The following is an 11,724-nucleotide window of genomic DNA, read 5'->3' as shown; positions in this document are numbered from 1 at the left end:
AATGCACGGTACGTACAAAACGCAAACAGTAATGATTAAAATGTACCTGGTACAATTAAAACGGTTCCTCTAGTGATGAATTAAAAACGTGTTCATGGTATGATTAAAAATGTGTTCTATGGTATGATTAAAAAACGTGTACCTGGTATGATTAAAAACGTGTGCACCTGAAAATTTATTAAAAACGTGTACCTGGTTTGAATCAAAAAACGTGTACTCATGGTATGATTAAAATGGCACTGTACCTAGTTGGGTTAACGTGTACCTGGTATGATTAAAAACGTGTTCCCGGTACAATCAAAAATATGTACCTTGTATGATTAAAACATCATGGTATGATTTAAAAACGTGTACCTGGTGTGATTAAAAACATGTACCTATTATGATTGAAAACGTACCTACCTGGTACAATCAAAAACATGTTCATGGTATGATTAAAAACGTGTAATTGGTACGAAAAAGGATTAAAAACGTGTACCTAGTATGATTAAAACGTGTACCTGGTACAATTAAAAACGTACCTAGTATGAATAAAAAATGTGTACCTGGTATGATTAAAAACGTGTCCCTCGTATGATTAAAAACGTGTCCCTCGTATGATTAAAAACGTGTCCCTCGTATGATTAAAAACGTGTACCTGGTACGATTAAAAACGTGTCCCTGGTACGATTAAAAACGTGTCCCTGGTACGATTAAAAACGTGTACCTGGTACAATGATTATAACGTGTTCCTGGTATGATTAAAACATATACCTAGTATGATTAAAAACGTGTTCATGGTATGATTAAAAAAAAAAAATGCGTACCTAATAGTACATGGTGCGATAAAAACGTGGGTTCATGGTATGATTAAAAACGTGTTCATGGTATTATGATTAAAAACATGTACCTGGTATGATTAAAAAACGTGATCATGGTATGATTAAAAACGTGTACCCGGGAAGCGATTAAAAACGTGTACCCATGGTATGATTAAACGTGTACCTGGTACGATTAAACCATGGTATGATTAAAAACGTACCTAGTATGAATAAAAACGTGTTCATGGTACAATTAAAAACGTGTACCTAGTGGCGATTAAAAGTGTACCTAGTACAATGATTATAATGTGTTCCTGGTATGATTAAAACATATACCTAGTATGATTAAAAACGTGTACCTGGTTACGATTAAAAACATGGTTCATGTACACAAAAACGTGTTCATTATGATTAAAAACGTGTTCATGGTATGATTAAAAACGTGTTCACCTGGTATGATTAAAAACGTGTACCTCAAGATTAAAATAAAAATTAATATGATTAAAAACGTGTTCATGGTATGATTAAAATGTGTACCTGGTGTGATTAAAAAACGGGTACCTAGTATGATTAAAAACGTGTACCTGGTATGATTAAAAACGTGTACCCAGTATGATTAAAAACGTGTTCATGGTATGATTAAAAACGTGTACCTAGTATGATTAAAAACGTGTTCATGGTATGAATAAAAATGTGTAAACCTTAGTATGATTAAAAACGTGTTCATGGTATGATTAAAAACGTGTACCTCGTATGATTAAAAACGTGTTCATGGTATGATTAAAAACGTGTTCATGGTATGATTAAAAACGTGTTCATGGTATGATTAAAAACGTGTACCTGGTACGATTAAAAACGTGTACCTGGTATGATTAAAAACGTGTACCTCGTATGATTAAAAATGTGTACCTAATATGATTAAAAACGTGTTCATGGTATGATTAAAAACGTGTTCATGGTATGATTAAAAACGTGTACCTCGTATGATTAAAAATGTGTACCTAATATGATTAAAAACGTGTTCATGGTATGATTTAAAATGTGTACCTGGTATGATTAAAAACGTGTACCTGGTATGATTAAAAATGTGTACCTAATATGATTAAAAACGTGTTCATGGTATGATTTAAAATGTGTACCTGGTATGATTAAAAACGTGTACCTATTATGATTAAAAACATGTACCTATTATGATTAAAAACGTGTTCATGGTATGATTAAAAACGTGTTCATGGTATGATTAAAAACGTGTTCATGGTATGATTAAAAACGTGTTCATGGTATGATTAAAAACGTGTTCATGGTATGATTAAAAACGTGTTCATGGTATGATTAAAAACGTGTTCATGGTATCGTGTTCATGGTATGATTAAAAACGTGTTCATGTATGTATATGATTAAAAACGTATGGTATGACATGGTATGATTAAAAACGTGTACCTATGATTAAAAACGTGTTCATGGTTAAAACGTGTTCATGGTATGATTAAAAACGTGTTCATGGTATGATTAAAAACGTGTTCATGGTATGATTAAAAACGTGTTCATGGTATGATTAAAAACGTGTTCATGGTATGATTAAAAACGTGTTCATGGTATGATTAAAAACGTGTACCTGGTATGATTAAAAACGTGTTCATGGTATGATTAAAAACGTGTTCATGGTATGATTAAAAACGTGTTCATGGTATGATTAAAAACGTGTTCATGGTATGATTAAAAACGTGTTCATGGTATGATTAAAAACGTGTTCATGGTATGATTAAAAACGTGTTCATGGTATGATTAAAAACGTGTTCATGGTATGATTAAAAACGTGTTCATGGTATGATTAAAAACGTGTTCATGGTATGATTAAAAACGTGTACCTGGTATGATTAAAAACGTGTTCATGCTATGATTAAAAACGTGTTCATGCTATGATTAAAAATGTGTACCTGGTACCGTCAAAAATGTGTACCTGGTATGATTAAAAACGTGTTCATGGTATGATTAAAAACGTGTACCTATTATGATTAAAAACGTGTTCATGGTATGATTAAAAACGTGTTCATGGTATGATTAAAAACGTGTACCTAGTATGATTAAAAACGTGTTCATGGTATGATTAAAAACGTGTACCTAGTATGATTAAAAACGTGTTCATGGTATGATTAAAAACGTGTTCATGGTATGATTAAAAACGTGTACCTAGTATGATTAAAAACGTGTTCATGGTATGATTAAAAACGTGTTCATGGTATGATTAAAAACGTGTTCATGGTATGATTAAAAACGTGTTCATGGTATGATTAAAAACGTGTTCATGGTATGATTAAAAACGTGTTCATGGTATGATTAAAAACGTGTTCATGGTATGATTAAAAACGTGTTCATGGTATGATTAAAAACGTGTTCATGGTATGATTAAAAACGTGTTCATGGTATGATTAAAAACGTGTTCATGGTATGATTAAAAACGTGTTCATGGTATGATTAAAAACGTGTACCTAGTATGATTAAAAACGTGTTCATGGTATGATTAAAAACGTGTTCATGGTATGATTAAAAACGTGTTCATGGTATGATTAAAAACGTGTTCATGGTATGATTAAAAATGTGTACCTGGTATGATTAAAAACGTGTTCATGGTATGATTAAAAACGTGTTCATGGTATGATTAAAAACGTGTACCTAGTATGATTAAAAACGTGTTCATGGTATGATTAAAAACGTGTTCATGGTATGATTTAAAATGTGTACCTGGTATGATTAAAAACGTGTACCTATTATGATTAAAAACATGTACCTATTATGATTAAAAACGTGTTCATGGTATGATTAAAAACGTGTTCATGGTATGATTAAAAACGTGTACCTAGTATGATTAAAAACGTGTTCATGGTATGATTAAAAACGTGTACCTAGTATGATTAAAAACGTGTTCATGGTATGATTAAAAACGTGTTCATGGTATGATTAAAAACGTGTTCATGGTATGATTAAAAACGTGTTCATGGTATGATTAAAAACGTGTTCATGGTATGATTAAAAACGTGTACCTCGTATGATTAAAAACGTGTTCATGGTATGATTAAAAACGTGTTCATGGTATGATTAAAAACGTGTTCATGGTATGATTAAAAACGTGTACCTCATATGATTAAAAACGTGTTCATGGTATGATTAAAACGTGTACCTGGAATGATTAAAAACGTGTTCATGCTATGATTAAAAACGTGTACATGGTATGATTAAAAACGTGTACCTGGTACAGTCAAAAATGTGTACCTGGTATGATTAAAAATGTGTACCTGTACGATTAAAAATGTCTACCTGGTATGATTAAAAACGTGTTCATGGTATGATTAAAAACGTGTTCATGGTATGATTAAAAACGTGTACCTGGTATGATTAAAAATGTGTACCTGGTATGATTAAAAACGTGTTCATGGTATGATTAAAACGTGTACCTGGAATGATTAAAAACGTGTTCATGCTATGATTAAAAACGTGTACATGGTATGATTAAAAACGTGTACCTGGTACAGTCAAAAATGTGTACCTGTACGATTAAAAACGTGTACCTGGTACGATTAAAAATGTGTACCTGGTATGATTAAAAACGTGTCCCTCGTATGATTAAAAACGTGTCCCTCGTATGATTAAAAACGTGTACCTGGTACGATTAAAAACGTGTCCCTGGTACGATTAAAAACGTGTACCTGGTATGATTAAAAACGTGTACCTGGTATGATTAAAAACGTGTACCTGGTATGATTAAAAATGTGTACCTGGTATGATTAAAAACGTGTACCTATTATGATTAAAAACATGTACCTATTATGATTAAAAACGTGTTCATGGTATGATTAAAAACGTGTTCATGGTATGATTAAAAACGTGTACCTAGTATGATTAAAAACGTGTTCATGGTATGATTAAAAACGTGTACCTAGTATGATTAAAAACGTGTTCATGGTATGATTAAAAACGTGTACCTAGTATGATTAAAAACGTGTTCATGGTATGATTAAAAACGTGTTCATGGTATGATTAAAAACGTGTTCATGGTATGATTAAAAACGTGTTCATGGTATGATTAAAAACGTGTACCTCGTATGATTAAAAACGTGTTCATGGTATGATTAAAAATGTGTACCTCGTATGATTAAAAGGTATGATTAAAAACGTGTTCATGGTATGATTAAAAACGTGTTCATGGTATGATTAAAAACGTGTTCATGGTATGATTAAAAACGTGTTCATGGTATGATTAAAAACGTGTACCTAGTATGATTAAAAACGTGTTCATGGTATGATTAAAAACGTGTTCATGGTATGATTAAAAACGTGTTCATGGTATGATTAAAAACGTGTACCTAGTATGATTAAAAACGTGTTCATGGTATGATTAAAAACGTGTACCTGGTATGATTAAAAACGTGTTCATGGTATGATTAAAAACATGTTCATGGTATGATTAAAAACGTGTACCTAGTATGATTAAAAATGTGTACCTGGTATGATTAAAAACGTGTACCTCGTATGATTAAAAACGTGTTCATGGTATGATTAAAAACGTGTTCATGGTATGATTAAAAACGTGTACCTAGTATGATTAAAAACGTGTTCATGGTATGATTAAAAACGTGTACCTAGTATGATTAAAAACGTGTTCATGGTATGATTAAAAACGTGTTCATGGTATGATTAAAAACGTGTTCATGGTATGATTAAAAACGTGTTCATGGTATGATTAAAAACGTGTTCATGGTATGATTAAAAACGTGTTCATGGTATGATTAAAAACGTGTACCTAGTATGATTAAAAACGTGTTCATGGTATGATTAAAAACGTGTACCTAGTATGATTAAAAACGTGTTCATGGTATGATTAAAAACGTGTTCATGGTATGATTAAAAACGTGTTCATGGTATGATTAAAAACGTGTTCATGGTATGATTAAAAACGTGTTCATGGTATGATTAAAAACGTGTTCATGGTATGATTAAAAACGTGTTCATGGTATGATTAAAAACGTGTACCTAGTATGATTAAAAACGTGTTCATGGTATGATTAAAAACGTGTTCATGGTATGATTAAAAACGTGTACCTAGTATGATTAAAAATGTGTTCATTGTATGATTAAAAATGTGTACCTGGTATGATTAAAAACGTGTACCTCGTATGATTAAAAACGTGTTCATGGTATGATTAAAAACATGTTCATGGTATGATTAAAAACGTGTACCTAGTATGATTAAAAATGTGTACCTGGTATGATTAAAAACGTGTTCATGGTATGATTAAAAACGTGTTCATGGTATGATTAAAAACGTGTTCATGGTATGATTAAAAACGTGTTCATGGTATGATTAAAAACGTGTTCATGGTATGATTAAAAACGTGTTCATGGTATGATTAAAAACGTGTTCATGGTATGATTAAAAACGTGTACCTAGTATGATTAAAAACGTGTTCATGGTATGATTAAAAACGTGTTCATGGTATGATTAAAAACGTGTTCATGGTATGATTAAAAACGTGTTCATGGTATGATTAAAAACGTGTTCATGGTATGATTAAAAACGTGTTCATGGTATGATTAAAAACGTGTTCATGGTATGATTAAAAACGTGTTCATGGTATGATTAAAAACGTGTTCATGGTATGATTAAAAACGTGTTCATGGTACGATTAAAAACGTGTACCTCGTATGATTAAAAATGTGTTCATGGTATGATTAAAAATGTGTACCTCGTATGATTAAAAACGTGTTCATGGTATGATTAAAAATGTGTACCTCGTATGATTAAAAACGTGTTCATGGTATGATTAAAAATGTGTACCTCGTATGATTAAAAACGTGTTCATGGTATGATTAAAAACGTGTACCTGGTATGATTAAAAACGTGTACCCAGTACGATTAAAACATAAACCTAGTATGATTAAAAATGTGTACCTAGTATGAATAAAAACGTGTACCTGGTACAATTAAAAACGTGTACCTATTATGATTAAAATGTGTACCTAGTACAATTTATAATGTGTACCTGGTATGATTAAAACATATACCTAGTATGATTAAAAACGTGTACCTGGTACGATTAAAAACGTGTACCTGGTATGATTAAAAACGTGTACCTAGTATGATTAAAAACGTGTACCTGGTATGATTAAAAACGTGTACCTGGTATGATTAAAAACGTGTACCTCGTATGATTAAAAACGTGTACCTGGTATGATTAAAATGTGTACCCAGTATGATTAAAAATGTGTACCTAGTATGATTAAAAACGTGTACCCAGTATGATTAAAAACGTGTACCTGGTATGATTAAAAATGTGTACCTAGTATGAATAAAAACGTGTACCTGGTATGATTAAAAATGTGTACCTAGTATGATTAAAAACGTGTTCATGGTATGATTAAGAATGTGTACCTAGTATGATTAAAAATGTGTTCATGGTATGATTAAAAACGTGTACCTGGTATGATTAAAAATGTGTACCTGGTATGAATAAAAACGTGTACCTGGTATGATTAAAAATGTGTACCTAGTATGAATAAAAACGTGTTCATGGTATGATTAAAAACGTGTACCTGGTATGATTAAAAATGTGTACCTGGTATGATTAAAAACGTGTTCATGGTATGATTAAAAACGTGTACCTGGTATGATTAAAAATGTGTACCTAATATGATTAAAAACGTGTTCATGGTATGATTTAAAATGTGTACCTGGTATGATTAAAAACGTGTACCTATTATGATTAAAAACATGTACCTATTATGATTAAAAACGTGTTCATGGTATGATTAAAAACGTGTACCTAGTATGATTAAAAACGTGTTCATGGTATGATTAAAAACGTGTACCTGGTATGATTAAAAACGTGTAGCTATTATGACTAAAAATGTGTACCTGGTATGATTAAAAACGTGTACCTATTATGATTAAAAACGTGTTCATGGTATGATTAAAAACGTGTACCTATTATGATTAAAAACGTGTTCATGGTATGATTAAAAACGTGTACCTGGTATGATTAAAAACGTGTACCTATTATGATTAAAAACGTGTTCATGGTATGATTAAAAACGTGTTCCCGGTACAATCAAAAATCTGTACCTTGTATGATTAAAAACGTGTACCTGGTACAATCAAAAACATGTACCGAGTATGATTGAAAACGTATACCTGGTACAATTAAAAACGTGTACCTAGTATGATTAAACATGTGTACCTGGTACAATTAAAAACGTGTACCTAGTATGATTGAAAACGTATACCTGGTACAATTAAAAACGTGTACCTAGTATGATTGAAAACGTATACCTGGTACAATCAAAAACATGTACCTAGTATGATTGAAAACGTGTACCTGGTACAATTAAAACGTGTACCTAGTATGATTAAAAATGTGTACCTGGTACAATTAAAAACGTGTACCTAGTATGATTAAAAATGTGTACCTGGTACAATTAAAAACGTGTACCTAGTATGAATAAAAACGTGTTCATGGTATGATTAAAAACGTGTACCTAGTATGAATAAAAACGTGTTCATGGTATGATTAAAAACGTGTACCTAGTATGAATAAAAACGTGTTCATGGTATGATTAAAAACGTGTTCATGGTATGATTAAAAACGTGTTCATGGTATGATTAAAAACGTGTTCCCGGTACAATCAAAAATCAGTACCTTGTATGATTAAAACATATACCGAGTATGATTAAAAATGTGTACCTGGCACAATTAAAAACGTGTACCTAGTATGATTGAAAACGTATACCTGGTACAATTAAAAACGTGTACCTAGTATGATTGAAAACGTATACCTGGTACAATCAAAAACATGTACCTAGTATGATTGAAAACGTGTACCTGGTACAATTAAAACGTGTACCTAGTATGATTAAAAATGTGTACCTGGTACAATTAAAAACGTGTACCTAGTATGATTAAAAATGTGTACCTGGTACAATTAAAAACGTGTACCTAGTATGAATAAAAACGTGTTCATGGTATGATTAAAAACGTGTACCTAGTATGAATAAAAACGTGTTCATGGTATGATTAAAAACGTGTACCTAGTATGAATAAAAACGTGTTCATGGTATGATTAAAAACGTGTTCATGGTATGATTAAAAACGTGTTCATGGTATGATTAAAAACGTGTTCCCGGTACAATCAAAAATCAGTACCTTGTATGATTAAAACATATACCGAGTATGATTAAAAACGTGTACCTGGTACAATCAAAAACATGTACCTAGTATGATTGAAAACGTATACCTGGTACAATTAAAAACGTGTACCTAGTATGATTAAAAATGTGTACCTGCTACAATTAAAAACGTGTACCTAGTATGATTGAAAACGTATACCTGGTACAATTAAAAACGTGTACCTAGTATGATTGAAAACGTATACCAGGTACAATCAAAAACATGTACCTAGTATGATTAAAAACGTGTACCTGGTATGATTAAAAACGTGTACCTATTATGATTAAAAACGTGTTCATGGTATGATTAAAAACGTGTACCTATTATGATTAAAAACGTGTTCATGGTATGATTAAAAACGTGTACCTGGTATGATTAAAAACGTGTACCTATTATGATTAAAAACGTGTTCATGGTATGATTAAAAACGTGTACCTATTATGATTAAAAACGTGTTCATGGTATGATTAAAAATGTGTTCCCGGTACAATCAAAAATCTGTACCTTGTATGATTAAAACATATACCGAGTATGATTAAAAACGTGTACCTGGTACAATCAAAAACATGTACCGAGTATGATTGAAAACGTGTGCCTGGTACAATTAAAAACGTGTACCTAGTATGATTAAAAATGTGTACCTGGTACAATTAAAAACGTGCACCTAGTATGATTAAAAATGTGTACCTGGTACAATTAAAAACGTGTACCTAGTATGAATAAAAACGTGTTCATGGTATGATTAAAAACGTGTACCTAGTATGAATAAAAACGTGTTCATGGTATGATTAAAAATGTGTACCTCGTATGATTAAAAACGTGTACCTAGTATGATTAAAAACGTGTACCTGGTATGATTAAAAATGTGTACCTGGTATGATTAAAAACGTGTACCTAGTATGATTAAAAACGTGTACCTGGTACAGTCAAAAATGTGTACCTGGTATGATTAAAAACGTGTACCTGGTATGATTAAAAACGTGTACCTGGTATGATTAAAAACGTGTTCATGGTATGATTAAAAACGTGTACCTGGTATGATTAAAAACGTGTACCTCGTATGATTAAAAACGTGTACCCGGTACAATTAAAAACGTGTACCTAGTATGATTAAAAATGTGTACCTGGTACAATTAAAAACGTGTACCCAGTATGATTAAAAATGTGTACCTGGTACAATTAAAAACGTGTACCTAGTATGAATAAAAACGTGTTCATGGTATGATTAAAAATGTGTACCTCGTATGATTAAAAACGTGTACCTGGTATGATTAAAAATGTGTACTTGCTATGATTAAAAACGTGTACCTAGTATGATTAAAAACGTGTACCTGGTATGACTAAAAATGTGTACTTGGTATGATTAAAAACGTGTACCTGGTATGATTACAAACGTGTCCCTAGTATGAATAAAAACGTGTTCATGGTATGATTAAAAATGTGTACCTGGTATGATTAAAAACGTGTACCTCGTATGATTAAAAACGTGTTCATGGTATGATTAAAAATGTGTACATGGTATGATTAAAAACGTGTACCTAGTATGATTAAAAACGTGTACCTCGTATGATTAAAAACGTGTTCATGGTATGATTAAAAATGTGTACCTGGTATGATTAAAAACGTGTACCGAGTATGATTAAAAACGTGTACCTAGTATGGATAAAAACGTGTTCATGGTATGATTAAAAATGTGTATCTGGTATGATTAAAAATGTGTACCTATTATGATTAAAAACGTGTACCTGGTATGATTAAAAACGTGTACCTAGTATGATTAAAAACGTGTTCATGGTATGATTAAAAACGTGTACCTGGTATGATTAAAAACGTGTACCTATTATGATTAAAAACGTGTACCTGGTATGACTAAAAACGTGTTCATGGTATGATTAAAAACGTGTACCTGGTATGATTAAAAACGTGTACCTAGTATGATTAAAAACGTGTTCATGGTATGATTAAAAACGTGTACCTGGTATGATTAAAAATGTGTACCTATTATGATTAAAAACGTGTTCATGGTATGATTAAAAACGTGTACCTATTATGATTAAAAACGTGTACCTAGTATGATTAAAAACGTGTACCTATTATGATTAAAAACGTGTTCATGGTATGATTAAAAACGTGTACCTATTATGATTAAAAACGTGTTCATGGTATGATTAAAAACGTGTACCTATTATGATTAAAAACGTGTTCATGGTATGATTAAAAACGTGTTCCCGGTACAATCAAAAATCTGTACCTTGTATGATTAAAACATGTACCTAGTATGATTGAAAACGTGTACCTGGTACAATTAAAAACGTGTACCTGGTACGATTAAAAATGTGTACCTGGTACAATTAAAAACGTCTACCTATTATGATTAAAAACGTGTACCTCGTATGAATAAAAACGTGTTCATGGTATGATTAAAAACGTGTACCTAGTATGAATAAAAACGTGTTCATGGTATGATTAAAAATGTGTACCTCGTATGATTAAAAACGTGTACCTAGTATGATTAAAAACGTGTACCTAGTATGATTAAAAACGTGTACCTGGTATGATTAAAAACGTGTACCTAGTATGATTAAAAACGTGTACCTCGTATGAATAAAAACGTGTTCATGGTATGATTAAAAACGTGTACCTAGTATGATTAAAAATGTGTACCTGGTACAATTAAAAACGTGTACCTGGTATGATTAAAAACG

This window comes from Eptatretus burgeri, chromosome 1 (assembly GCF_056783735.1).
Source record: "Eptatretus burgeri isolate ZD-2024b chromosome 1, Ebu_testis_v1, whole genome shotgun sequence".
NCBI classification, from domain to species: domain Eukaryota; kingdom Metazoa; phylum Chordata; class Myxini; order Myxiniformes; family Myxinidae; genus Eptatretus; species Eptatretus burgeri.
Note: the sequence above shows the minus strand (reverse complement) of the source record.